At 38.0% G+C, this 12150-nt stretch overlaps 1 long non-coding RNA gene across 1 annotated transcript in view; it reads right to left on the reverse strand.

Annotated features, from left to right (window-relative positions):
* Positions 1–12150, reverse strand: part of LOC119815208 — a 271911-nt gene that overhangs the window by 238330 nt on the left and 21431 nt on the right. The gene's annotated exons all lie outside the window — the stretch shown is intronic.

A 12150-nucleotide genomic window follows, 5' to 3' on the forward strand; every position in this document is an offset into this window, starting at 1 on the left:
TCGTCACAAATCAGACAATGAAATCGTCTTTAAAACAGTCTACAGTTTTGATCTTCTGCGTCACTTGATGTCAACTTAATTTCTCTTGATATTTTTGCTGAACCAAACTGACCATGTATTGTGTTAAAAAGAATTAAATAAAAGAGGCAAGGTTTCCAGCGTTGATACAAAGATCATGAAGCAGAAAACATAAAATGCATATCTAACAAAATTCTTGGGAGCTCAAAATGACAGTTCTCTCAATATCATATTAGAAAGCTAATCATGTTTAGGTAAGGCCACTGGAGTAATTATTTTCATGGATTTACTCAAACTATTTGAAAGCTCTATTTCATAAATTATCTCTGTGTGTATCTCATTTGGCAGAGAACATTTTATATAAGCACTCATTACTTATAAACAGAAAAACAAGGACGAGGTAGGCATATGAGTAAGCCAGGACACCTGTAATTGATGTGGCATTTCCGTCTGTACGCCATGATTACCATTGGTTAATAAAGGACTGCTTTGAATCTATAGCAGGGCAGAACTTAGTTAGGCAGGGGAAACCTAAACTAAATTTTGGGAGAAAGAAGGGCAGAGTAAAAGAGAAGCCATGGAGCCCCCAAAGACAGATGTGCTGAAACTTTGCTGGTAGGCCACAACCTCATGGCAATACACAGATTAATAGAAATGTAATTTCTATTGATTACAGATTAAATTAATATGTAACAGTTAGCCAATAAGAAGCTAGAGGTAATGGACCAAGCACTGTTTTAAATAATATAGTTTCTGTGTAGTTAGTTTGGTTCTGGGCAGCCAAGACAAATAAGTGGCCTCCTCCACCATGTAATCCCAATTTTACTTTCCCACACAGGTGGTGCCTGGGGTGAGAGTGAAGGGCTTGTCTCCTTCAGATGGTCAGGTTCTAGCACACATGCTTGAAGATCATAGGTTCATCATCCCTTTTCCTTATGTGTCCTCCACATTACAGCGTTCCCTAAAGGGGCATTACTTGGACTTGTGAGTGGGACAAATGCCATGCTGAGCTGAAGTCCACGAAGATTAATAAGAAATGAACCTGCCCTCAATGAGTGGACAACCTGTAATTGCTGCTGACACAGTAAGAGGGTTTGACTTTATTGTAGTGTGAAGCGGCGGGGCTGCGTCCTGCCACCCGGCTGCCGGCTAACTTTACACCCGAAATAATTACACGGAAACTGTATTCTTTTAAACACTGCCTGGCCCATAGTTTCAGCCTCTTATTGGCTAATTCTCATATCTTGCTTTAACCCATATTTAGTAATTTATATAGCACCACAAGGGGTGCCTTACCAGGAGAGATCTTAACCTGCGTCCATCTTGGAGAGAAGCAGCATGGAGACTCCTATGGCGAATGCCTGAATCGTCTCCCCCACTCTACTTCCTTGTTCCCACAATTCTGTTCTGTCTACTCCACCTACCTAATTTTCTCTTAAAGGGCCAAGGCAGTTTTCTTTATTAATTAACCAATGAAAGAAACATAGACAGATAACTCTCCTCCATCATTTCCCCTTTTTCTGTTTAAACAAAAAAGAAAGGCTTTAACATAGTAAAATTACATGTAACAAAACAGTTATCAAGCAAGAATTACAGTTACAATATTTAAATCTATTTTATCTTTTATCATAACTAAGGGAAGCTATAACTATCTATTTATTCTTCAACTCCATCAAAGACTCCAGAAGGATATAATGCTACCTAAGTAAACAAGAAATAAGTAACTTATAAAACTCTAGAAATGACAGAGACAACTCGCTGCCTGGACAGTCACCCAAAGTTCCTCTGTACCGTTGGGGCATCCATCTTCGGGCTTCAGGCCCATGGTGTCCAGCAGACATTTCCATGATGCAGGAAATTCCAAAGACAGTTCAGTCACTTTCTGCTGTGTCCTGCAGAACGTCTCGCAGACTCTTTCACGAATCAGGAACCCTGAGAGGCCATCTCACCTTTAGGCAAGTTTAGCAGTCCTCTTTCTGTGGGTTCCTTGTGTCCAGTTTATGCAACAGTCCAGGCAAGAGCAGTTTCTTGCCCAAATGGCTAACAAACTCCATAAGTAGCCTCTTCGATGCCCATCTTCCTCTTGAAGTAGATTGGTGCTGCCAGGAGCAGACATGTCTCATTGTCATGAAAAACCCTAAGTTATTAAAACATTAAATGCCATATTCTGCAGTCTTTGAAAGATATGAAGAATGCCTATCTGAAATATATCTATGCACATCTAGAAAATGACTAACATGACTACAAGCTTGACTATTAATCGATGATTATCCATTAACAACCTATATTTCCTAATTATACAGTACATTCTTTAAAATGAACTACAATCACAATAGCTTAATCAAAATCAGAAATACATATACATATAACAAATTGACCTTAAAATCCATACCAATGCAAATTATTCATATCTATATCATATCCCCCTTTAAATGTAAAAGAACATTTATAAACAATACTTGGGAATGTGGGCGCAGTTATTTCTCTCCAAACTGCTTCCTGCTGAGTGGGGGCGTTGTTATTTAGGTCTTTCATGGTATAACCTGTGTGCTAGGTTCATCCCAGTTGGCAGTTGAGCGAAGTAATTTTTTGAGGGTGTTCACAGCAACCTTTCAGGAGGGCGTGGTCTATCATACCATATTGGGATAGAAGCAATCCACAGAGTCTCGTCCTCTGTGAAAACAAAAGAAGAAACTCTTTTCCAAAGCATCATGTTCTTAGATCCAAATCCTGAAGTCATACCGTTAAGATGTCCATTCTGGTCTAGCCTGGCAGCCCATATAATGAAATGTCTCTCTGTACTTAGCTCCTTTACAGTCAAAAAAGTCAAAGAAAACACAACAAAATACATAATCCAGACTCTCTGTGAATTTTCCATTTTTACGTGGCTTATTTTTACTCTATCACTTTACTTCTTTTAATCTATAACTATCTGTACTCTGTCTCTTTAAAGACTTTACCCTTTTTTTTTAAAGGCATTAACTTTATTTTCTATATTTTTTCTTCTCTTTCGCTCTCAAGCCTACGTACATTTATCCAAAATTGTGACCCAGTTAAAGGCCTTCTATGTCTGAATCTTTCCTATTGTGAATCTGTAATTTTTTACTATCCAGGAGCATTTCTTAAAAGGTTAACCACTTCTTAAAATAATACGGTACTGCCTGTTTACAGCCAAGTCTAAACCTTAACTGCGCTGTTATTATGGTAATTGCGATAGACCTGTCTGAGCTCAGTACAGTTCAGCATGGCGGAGCAGAGCCAAAGCCGCTCCTGCCTCAGTCATTTGGTGCCCCTGAGCCGCACACAGTTCCAGGCACACAGCAGTCGACATTGGAGCCGCACTCAGCAGTTTAATTCTGAGACTGAGTGTGCAGCACAGAAACTCTTTTTATCCAAGTTACAGCCAAATCTGACAGGCAGAGCACCGCGCAGTCTAAAAACATCTCTATGGCGGCAGGAATCCGCAAACGCTGTCCCGCTCGCCTAAGCCTGATTCCGCCATCTGCCCAGGTGCAGGCAGGGAGCAGTGAGCCATTGGCATGGTCTCAGAGTACTTTCTTTCCGATACCAAGCGGGCAAGGTTTTTAAGTGGATTTAGTGACCACGTTGGAGCGCCAATCTGTAGTGTGAAGCGGCGGGGCTGCGTCCTGCCACCCGGCTGCCGGCTAACTTTACACCCGAAATAATTACACGGAAACTGTATTCTTTTAAACACTGCCTGGCCCATAGTTTCAGCCTCTTATTGGCTAATTCTCATATCTTGCTTTAACCCATATTTAGTAATTTATATAGCACCACAAGGGGTGCCTTACCAGGAGAGATCTTAACCTGCGTCCATCTTGGAGAGAAGCAGCATGGAGACTCCTATGGCGAATGCCTGAATCGTCTCCCCCACTCTACTTCCTTGTTCCCACAATTCTGTTCTGTCTACTCCACCTACCTAATTTTCTCTTAAAGGGCCAAGGCAGTTTTCTTTATTAATTAACCAATGAAAGAAACATAGACAGATAACTCTCCTCCATCACTTTATGCTAGAGTACAAGATCACAATGAAAAGCAAATTTCACAAAACAATGGGCTGGACATATGAAAAAGTAAGGAAAGTCTTTTGAGAACAATCCACATTTCTGTCAATCAGGATATGATGCTCTGCAAGTTCCTCAGTCCTAGTTTAATCTAGAATATTTACAAGTCGTTCTTCCTTCTTCCCCTTTACTATGTGAATAATGGTTATTGGAAAAGGTTATGGATGGCTTGCATCATTTTCATAGGAATACAGAGCAGAGCATCAAACTGGAATATTTACCTTGATTCTACAGTCACAGAATCTTTTAGAAAAACAGGACTTTTTCACGGTAGAGAAAAAGTCACTAAAATGGGTCTATACACAAAATTTAGCATCAGGTGACATTTAATGATTTCTTAAAATATTAATGATATTCTTTTTTGCACACACTGCCAATTAAAAGGCAATTGAGAGCATGAGCAAAAGAAAGAAAGTGAAAGGGAAAGAAAGACCATTGTGCTAGCATCAGATGTACTAAAGAGCTTGTCAAAATTCTATCTCTACCTTTTTAAAGGTAAATAATAGCAAAATGATCAATCTTAAATAGCTTTAAGTACAAGTTACTCCATTCTACATTTAAAAAAGACTCCTTCTTTATTAATGGGGAAAGCTTGTGACATTTGAACAGGATCTGCAATCCAGCTAATGGTATTGTACTGATGTTAATGTTCAGATTTTAATAACTGACTATGGTTACTGAAATAGTAACATCAAGAGCAAAAGATTAAAGGGTATGTAGGAACTCTTTGTACTGGTTTAACAACTTTTCTCTATGCTAATAGCTGACTGAAAATCAAAAGTTTAGCACAATCTCTAGTTTATAGTAACATAAAACTGTATAGCGGTTGGCTGCACAGTCTAGATGTGGCAGCACATCGAGCCACACACATTTCAAACCGTCAAAGCATCATCACAGCAGCCTTTCATGGCATCTATTGACTGCTTAACAACTAAGACTTACTAAGCTTTAATTGCTGAGAAAAAATATTTCTATATAGATGGGTCCATGAACAAGAAAATGAATAGCTAAATGTTTCATTGGAATGTGGGAAGAAAAACATCTTATCTCATTAGTTATAAAATTCTAGAGCTCGATTCAGTCAGGAAAAGAACTTTTCAAAGGATCATTCTTTCACATTTTATGATTACATTTCCAAGAGATAAGAAATACTTTATGATAAAATGAGTTGCCTCGGGAATGGGGGGCGGAGGGCGACACCGCTCTACTCCTCAGCAAGCCAGACAAAGACAAAGCGTTGTCCCTTTATTCTCGACAACATGCACTTGTGAAATGCCTATTATGTGCTAAATACTAATGTGTGTTAAGTTTCAGGGAATAAATTTTAAAGTAAAAGGATTTCACGATCCTTTATATCTATAACATGTCAAATCTCAGAGTATTAAAGCATCTGGTTCTGAAGAGCTAAGACATCCCATAAGGTTTTCCAGCTGGGTACCTTTTCCATTTCTCTCTCATGAAAGCTCAAATGCCTTAACTTGAGAGGATAACAACTGTCATTCACTTTAGTTTATTCCAGAGGTGACAGCAGCAAAGAGACTTTATAAAGCAGTTACTTTACACTTGTTTATTTTCTCTCCACCAACATCTAACCATCTCCAAAGGAATTTCCAACTTCATGTACCAATCCTTCGTGCCCTACCTCAAGTCGTTGCTCGGCATGTGGGAGAAGAAATACCAGTCACGGGTTTAATGTAAAATAAACAAAGTGTCATTTAGTATTTATTGAATAATTTTGTTTATTCATCTTAGTAGTGCTTTTTGTGTTTCATCTGGGAGCCTTAATAAGGTCCTAAAATGAACTACCCTCTACTGGTCACTTCACATTGAAACCTCAGTTTTATTTATGACTATTACAGTTGGCTCTCTGTGCTATGATAAAAACCATGATCACAAGCAACTTGAAGAGGAAAGGGTTTACTACATTTTACTGGACAGAGTCCATCTTCAAGAGAAGCCAAGTTAAGAATGCAAGCAGGAACATGGATGCAAGAAATAAAGCTGAGGCCATGAAGGAACACTACTTACTGGATTGTTAAACTACCTTTCTTATATATACCAGACCTACATATGCAGGGATCACTCTACCCACAGGGTTCTGGGCTCTCACACATCAATCAGCAATCAAGAAAATGCCGCCATAGACAAACCAATAGGCCAATGTGATGGGAGAAATTCATTAATTGAGATTCCTTCTTCCCAAGGATGCCTAGGACTATGTAAAGTTAACAAAAATAAACAGTGACAAATATTGTATCAGTAAAATAATCACACAGAGAAAACAAAAATTTATGACATTATAAAAAGTGAAGGGACATAGCAATATAAAAATTTAATAAAGAATCGTGGATGGGGGAAATGTCTCATGGCCCTACATCTAGATAAAGAACTACAGGCAATTAAGAGCAGCTGAGAATGGAGGAATTAGTCTTCCCTAAGGATGAAGCTGCAAACCTGCTGCCCAGCACTAAGCAGTCAACTCTAAAAACATATACATATGAGCAATGTATATGTTTTATAAATACAATGCATATGTTTTATAAATGAACTTAGCAAGTTTCATTAATAAACTTATTTGCATGTGTGTATAACAATAATAATTAAAGAAAAAGGGAACACGTGTTTGAATGGGGGAATGACTGGAATTGGAGGAAGATGGATGTGTGTGTATGTGTGTGTTTCAAGACAGAATTTCTCTGCATAGCCCTGGCTGACCTGGAACTTGCTCTGTAGATCATACTGAGATTCATGTCAGAAATTTGCCTTTCTCTGCCTCCCAAGTGCTGGGGTTAAAGATTTGTGCCACTACCTGCCCAATATATTTTAATTAATTTCAAATTAATCCACATTTGAAAAAAATACATGATTTATTTAGTGTTAGTAGTCTGAGTCATTGTTATTTACAGCTAAAACAAATCCGCAGTATTCTCTTTTATAAAAATCACCAGTAGTTTTGGCCAGTTAGATTACAGACTCTGTGACACCCTTCAGAAAACTCTGGGGGAAAGGCTGAGACTAAGTGTTATGAAAAGAAAGACTGAGTGCAGATGTATAAATTCTTCTGCTAACACTTGAGCTGGAAAAGAACAATGGAAAGCCAAACCCAACTTGGCAAAGGCACGCCCATGTAAGTTAAGACAAGTCATCATAAGTTCTCGATGGGAATTCTTGAGGAAGAAGAGTAAGAAACATATGGAGAGCTATTACCGAAAAATGGGGTCCCAAGAACATTTCAAAGAAAGGTAAGAGGAAGGGAAACGGGAATAGATGATGGAAGCACTCAAGAAAACACCTATGGCTTTTTCATTCTGCTGAGATCCGTGGACCAGAATTCAATAGCCTTGGTCAGCAATGGTTGAGCCACTGGGAAATGTGATGCTGATGAAGAGGCAGAAGAAAAGACCTCGATTGTCTATTCATGATGCAAGCATGGCTAAGGAGAGAACTCAATATCACTAAATGAATAGGAGGAAGTAAAAGTTGATGTGCCAACTCAGTAAATGACTGTTAAAACATAGTAAGTTATGTTTATGTGATATTTTTTGTGACCTGCATGAATGCATCTATCAATATTATAGGGTAGTAGCATTGATTTCTATCTACCTACCAGAGTGAATCATATTTCTCAATAGCTACACAACATCCTATCTATAGCACTGAGTTTGAACAAGTTAAGGGAAGAAAGGGCAGTGACTCTATCAGAATAAAGAAAGGACATGACTATTAGGAAGACCATATTTTAACATTGTAATGATGTCAAACTGAATGTGTTTCCTTTAATTTCCAGTTTTACCCAGCCCGTAAATAATGGGTGGGTGGCTGGTAGTCTTGAAGAACTTTGGATTGGTGATCAAGGAAACCACTGTGCTACCACGGAAGAAGCATAAGAAACAATGTAATACTAATGCAACTTACCGCTCCACTCCTGGAAACACAGATTGCCTTGTCACGACATGGGAAACTATTCTACAATGTTTGAGGCTTGTTGTAAAAAGGATAGGCTGTCAGTCACATTCAAGAGATGAAGTTTTATAAACAAGTCACCACACCCCCTTGCATGCAGGTTGTTTCAGGCCTCCGCAAACCTCAAAAGAGGAATAAGAGTAAGAAGTGTCACTAATCAGTCAAAGAAAGTGACGGAACAGTGACTGCAGGCCATTGGGGTCTATGACTTCCCATCCATAGATCCTACCAAGGATAGGAGAAAGACAGAAGCCTAGAGAAGAGCAGAACAATGTGAGTCTGGAACAAATTTGTAGATGTAAGTAGAGAAGATACCACAGCAAGTAACTTTTCAATCCTCTCTCAACACTTCAACAGGACCACTAAGAATTATCATGCTTTTATATAAGCATCTTAGATAATAGGACACTATTCTTTAGGTGCATATTTCTGCTCTTAGAAAAACAAATGCTCAGACTACGATTAATCATATCAATTGGGAGTCATATTCAAATATTCATATAGTCAAATGTTATAAGAAAGCAGGCTATGTTTGCAGATAATATGATTTTATGTATAGAAAATCCTAAAACAGTCACCAAGCAAAAAGTTTTAGAAGTGATCAAAGGATTCAGGGATGTGGCAAAATGCGCATGCAAAAGCAAAATCAGTAGCATTTTTCATAGCAGTATTAAATGCTGGAATGAAGTCAGGAAAGCAATCTAATTCATATTATCTCCTCAAAATATTTATAAAATAAATCTCTAAGAATATGCTGAAGAGGTGAATAATCTCCGTCGTGAAAATAACAGAACACTGGCAAAAACCAATGGAAGAAACAAACCTTACTATAATCGAATGGAAAGATTTGTACAATGTCCGTACTACACAAAGCAATTCCCACCCAAACACCAATGTCATTCTTCAAAGAAAATGTTATGCTAAAATCCATTTGAAACCACAACAGATTCTGAGCAGTATGGCAATCACATGCAGAAAGAACAAGGCTGGGGCTATCACAGCATCTGATGTCAAAACAGAGCACGAGGCTATAGAGGTAATAACAAATATCTACACCCAGACACTTGGGGCAGAAATGAATCTATGCATCTACTACTAACTGACTTCGGTCCAAAGTGTCAAAAACAACCATTTGAGAGCCATTTTGATCACTGGTAGGAAAAAACTACTTATGGAGAAAAAAATAATAAAACCAGATATCTGTATCCCACCACATAGGAAAATTAACTCAAAAATCCAAAACTATGCAACTACTAGGAAAAACATAAGGGAAAAAGGCTCAAGACATTGCTGTAGGCAAGGAGGTTTAGTAAATAAGGTTATGAAGATACCACCAGTAAAAGCAAAAACAGAAAATGCAGTTATGTGAACCTCAGAATTTTCTTCATAGCCATGAATACAGCCAATTGTGCAAAGATTTAATTTGAAAAAAGAAAGAAAATATCTGACAAGACATAAATAACTAGAATATCTGAGAAATTCAAATAAATGTCCTATAAAAATTATCCAAACAGGCATTTCTCAAAAGATGAAGTACAAATAGCAGTAAGAATAAAAATGTGTACAATATTGGTATTTATAAGAAAAGTTAACCAAAGCCACAGTCAGATACCACATCACTCTAGCTAAAACAGTCATGATCAAAAGACAAAATATGACAAAGGCTGACAAGTATATACAAAGGTGGACTTTTATTCATCGGAGAAATGTATATTACTACAGTCACTGCAGAAGACTCTCAAAACTTAAAAATAGAAATATCATGGTCCAGCTATGCTTCTTTCAGATATAAATCCAAAAACTAAAATAGGCACACACCTTGCATTCTCCTGTACATTATATAGCACTCATAATAGCCAAGATACAAAGGCAATCATGGTATCTACTGAGGAAAATCAATGGATAAATAAGATGTGAGTGAAACACACAATAGAATATTGTTTAGTCATTAAAAACAAAGGATGAAACCCTGTCTTTACGTCAGGATGCTTGTAGCTTGATGATACATGTCAAATGAAACAAGCTAAGCCCAGAATGACAAGTACTGCATGACCTTATCATTCATAGAAGCTAAAAATGTTGATCTCATTGAAGAGGTGAGAAAATAATGATTATTCCTGAGGAGGGGAGAAGAGGTGGGTAAAGTAAACTTGGAGAATGAGTATCAAAATAAGTTCTCTTCTGTGGCAAAACAAAGTAGGTGTAGTTCACAGCATCTTATCTATGCCTTATAAAGAACTGGAAGAGAGACGTTTGAAAGTTCCCAACACAGAGAAATGATAAATGTTAGGGAGATTTTTTTCAAATTTGATCAATGTGTACTGTGCTTCTTCATAGTTATACACCTTATCCAGTGACTATGCACAACTTAAAAAAATTAAATATAGCACAACACATTATTTTTCTACAAAGAATCTGACATATCTAATTTATGCTGCTTTTACTTTCAAGTAAAACAAATTTAATTTTTTTGACCTAAGTAAATACATGCTTTAAAGTCATGGGCCATTAATATAACAAAGCCGCCATAATTTTAGAAGAATTTAAAGGCTCCTATACTCCTCTGGCACATAGTATATTTTAAAAGGTGATAAGAACCAAAATAAAATATTACAGATATGAATGCATTTAACAAATTATAGCTGCACAAATAAATGCACTGAAAGCTCCCAGTTGCTTTAAGAAAGCCAGAAACAAGTAGTAAAACAGTCACTAGATAGGAAATTTTCCTCAAATCTGATCCTGGGGCCCCACTTATATACACATAAAAATATACTGAAAAAAAACCAAAGGACAAAATTTAAATATACTTCAAACTAAGTTTCAATATACTAATCTGAAGATTCTTTGACTAGAACAACTCAGACAATGCACCAAAGTTTTGGACTTGAGACTAACAAAGACACTTACCCTAGTACTTGTGTAAACTCCCACTTTTGAGGTTTCTATTTCTACTTGGAATGCTCCATAAGCACCACTTCCCTTCTACTCCTGGGATAAGTTGGGATTCTCCTCTCAGACAATGATCATTTGCTTTCTGTATCGTTGCTCCTATGGGGTTTCACCAGGCCTCCTGCGGCAGACAGAAACTTGCCCATGTAAGAATGACAAGCGCACTCAAAACACCCATTCACCAAGTGGCAAACACTCAGACACCACCCTTCGTACCACAGGAGAAAAAAATGAAATACAGGTGGTTACTCCATCATGTGTGGGCTACACACCCACAATGTTGACACATAAAAGACATCTTAAGTACAAGGGGAGGCATTCGACCAACACCGCCACTCGCCAATCTGGTTCTACACCTACGTTCAAAACCACTGTGGTCCAGCAGCTTGGAACATTGTTTTTCTTTCTCATTTATCAAGTCACTGAGACAAGAAGGCCAAGGAGAAAGCCATAAAGGCCATTTTGCATCTCTCTCTCTCTCTCTCTCTCTCTCTCTCTCTCTCTCTCTCTCTCTCTCTCTCTCTCTCTCTCTCTCTCTCTCCCCTACCTCCCTCCCCTCCCTCCCTCCTCCCGTCTCCTCTCTCTCTCTCTTCTCTCTCTCTCTCTCTCTCTCTCTCTCTCTCTCTCTCTCTCTGCCGGCACACACTGGTAGGCTGCATCTTGCAACTGGAGACTTTCCCCAAATGCTGTAATAAAAGGGAATGTAAAACAAAACCATGCACTTCTCTTCCCCTCCTCCCTCACATTCTGATGTCTCTCTGAAGACAATTTTGTAAAGTGCGCTCAACCAGTCTTCAAGAATGACCCTTTCAGATTTTAGTTTAGAAACCAGATATGAGTAAAACAGAGGCAAGAACAATAACTTCAGATAAGACTCTAAGCCTCTTCCCCGAGAAACATCCTTAAAGTGTAAGCAGAGTTCCACCTCTGCACTTCATTTTCTTAATTCACTTGGTGATTGACCTAAGCATACAGCCACATATTTGTAATGACCAGTCTGATTATGTCATTATTATGACTGAGAATGATTCTCTATAGTTTAATGTAGTTTAACGTTTTCCCCTAAACATTTTTTTTGAACATTTTGGAAAAATCAATGAAGACATCACAGTACTGAACACCTGGCCAGAAC

Source organism: Arvicola amphibius, chromosome 1 (assembly GCF_903992535.2).
Source record: "Arvicola amphibius chromosome 1, mArvAmp1.2, whole genome shotgun sequence".
Lineage (NCBI taxonomy): Eukaryota > Metazoa > Chordata > Mammalia > Rodentia > Cricetidae > Arvicola > Arvicola amphibius.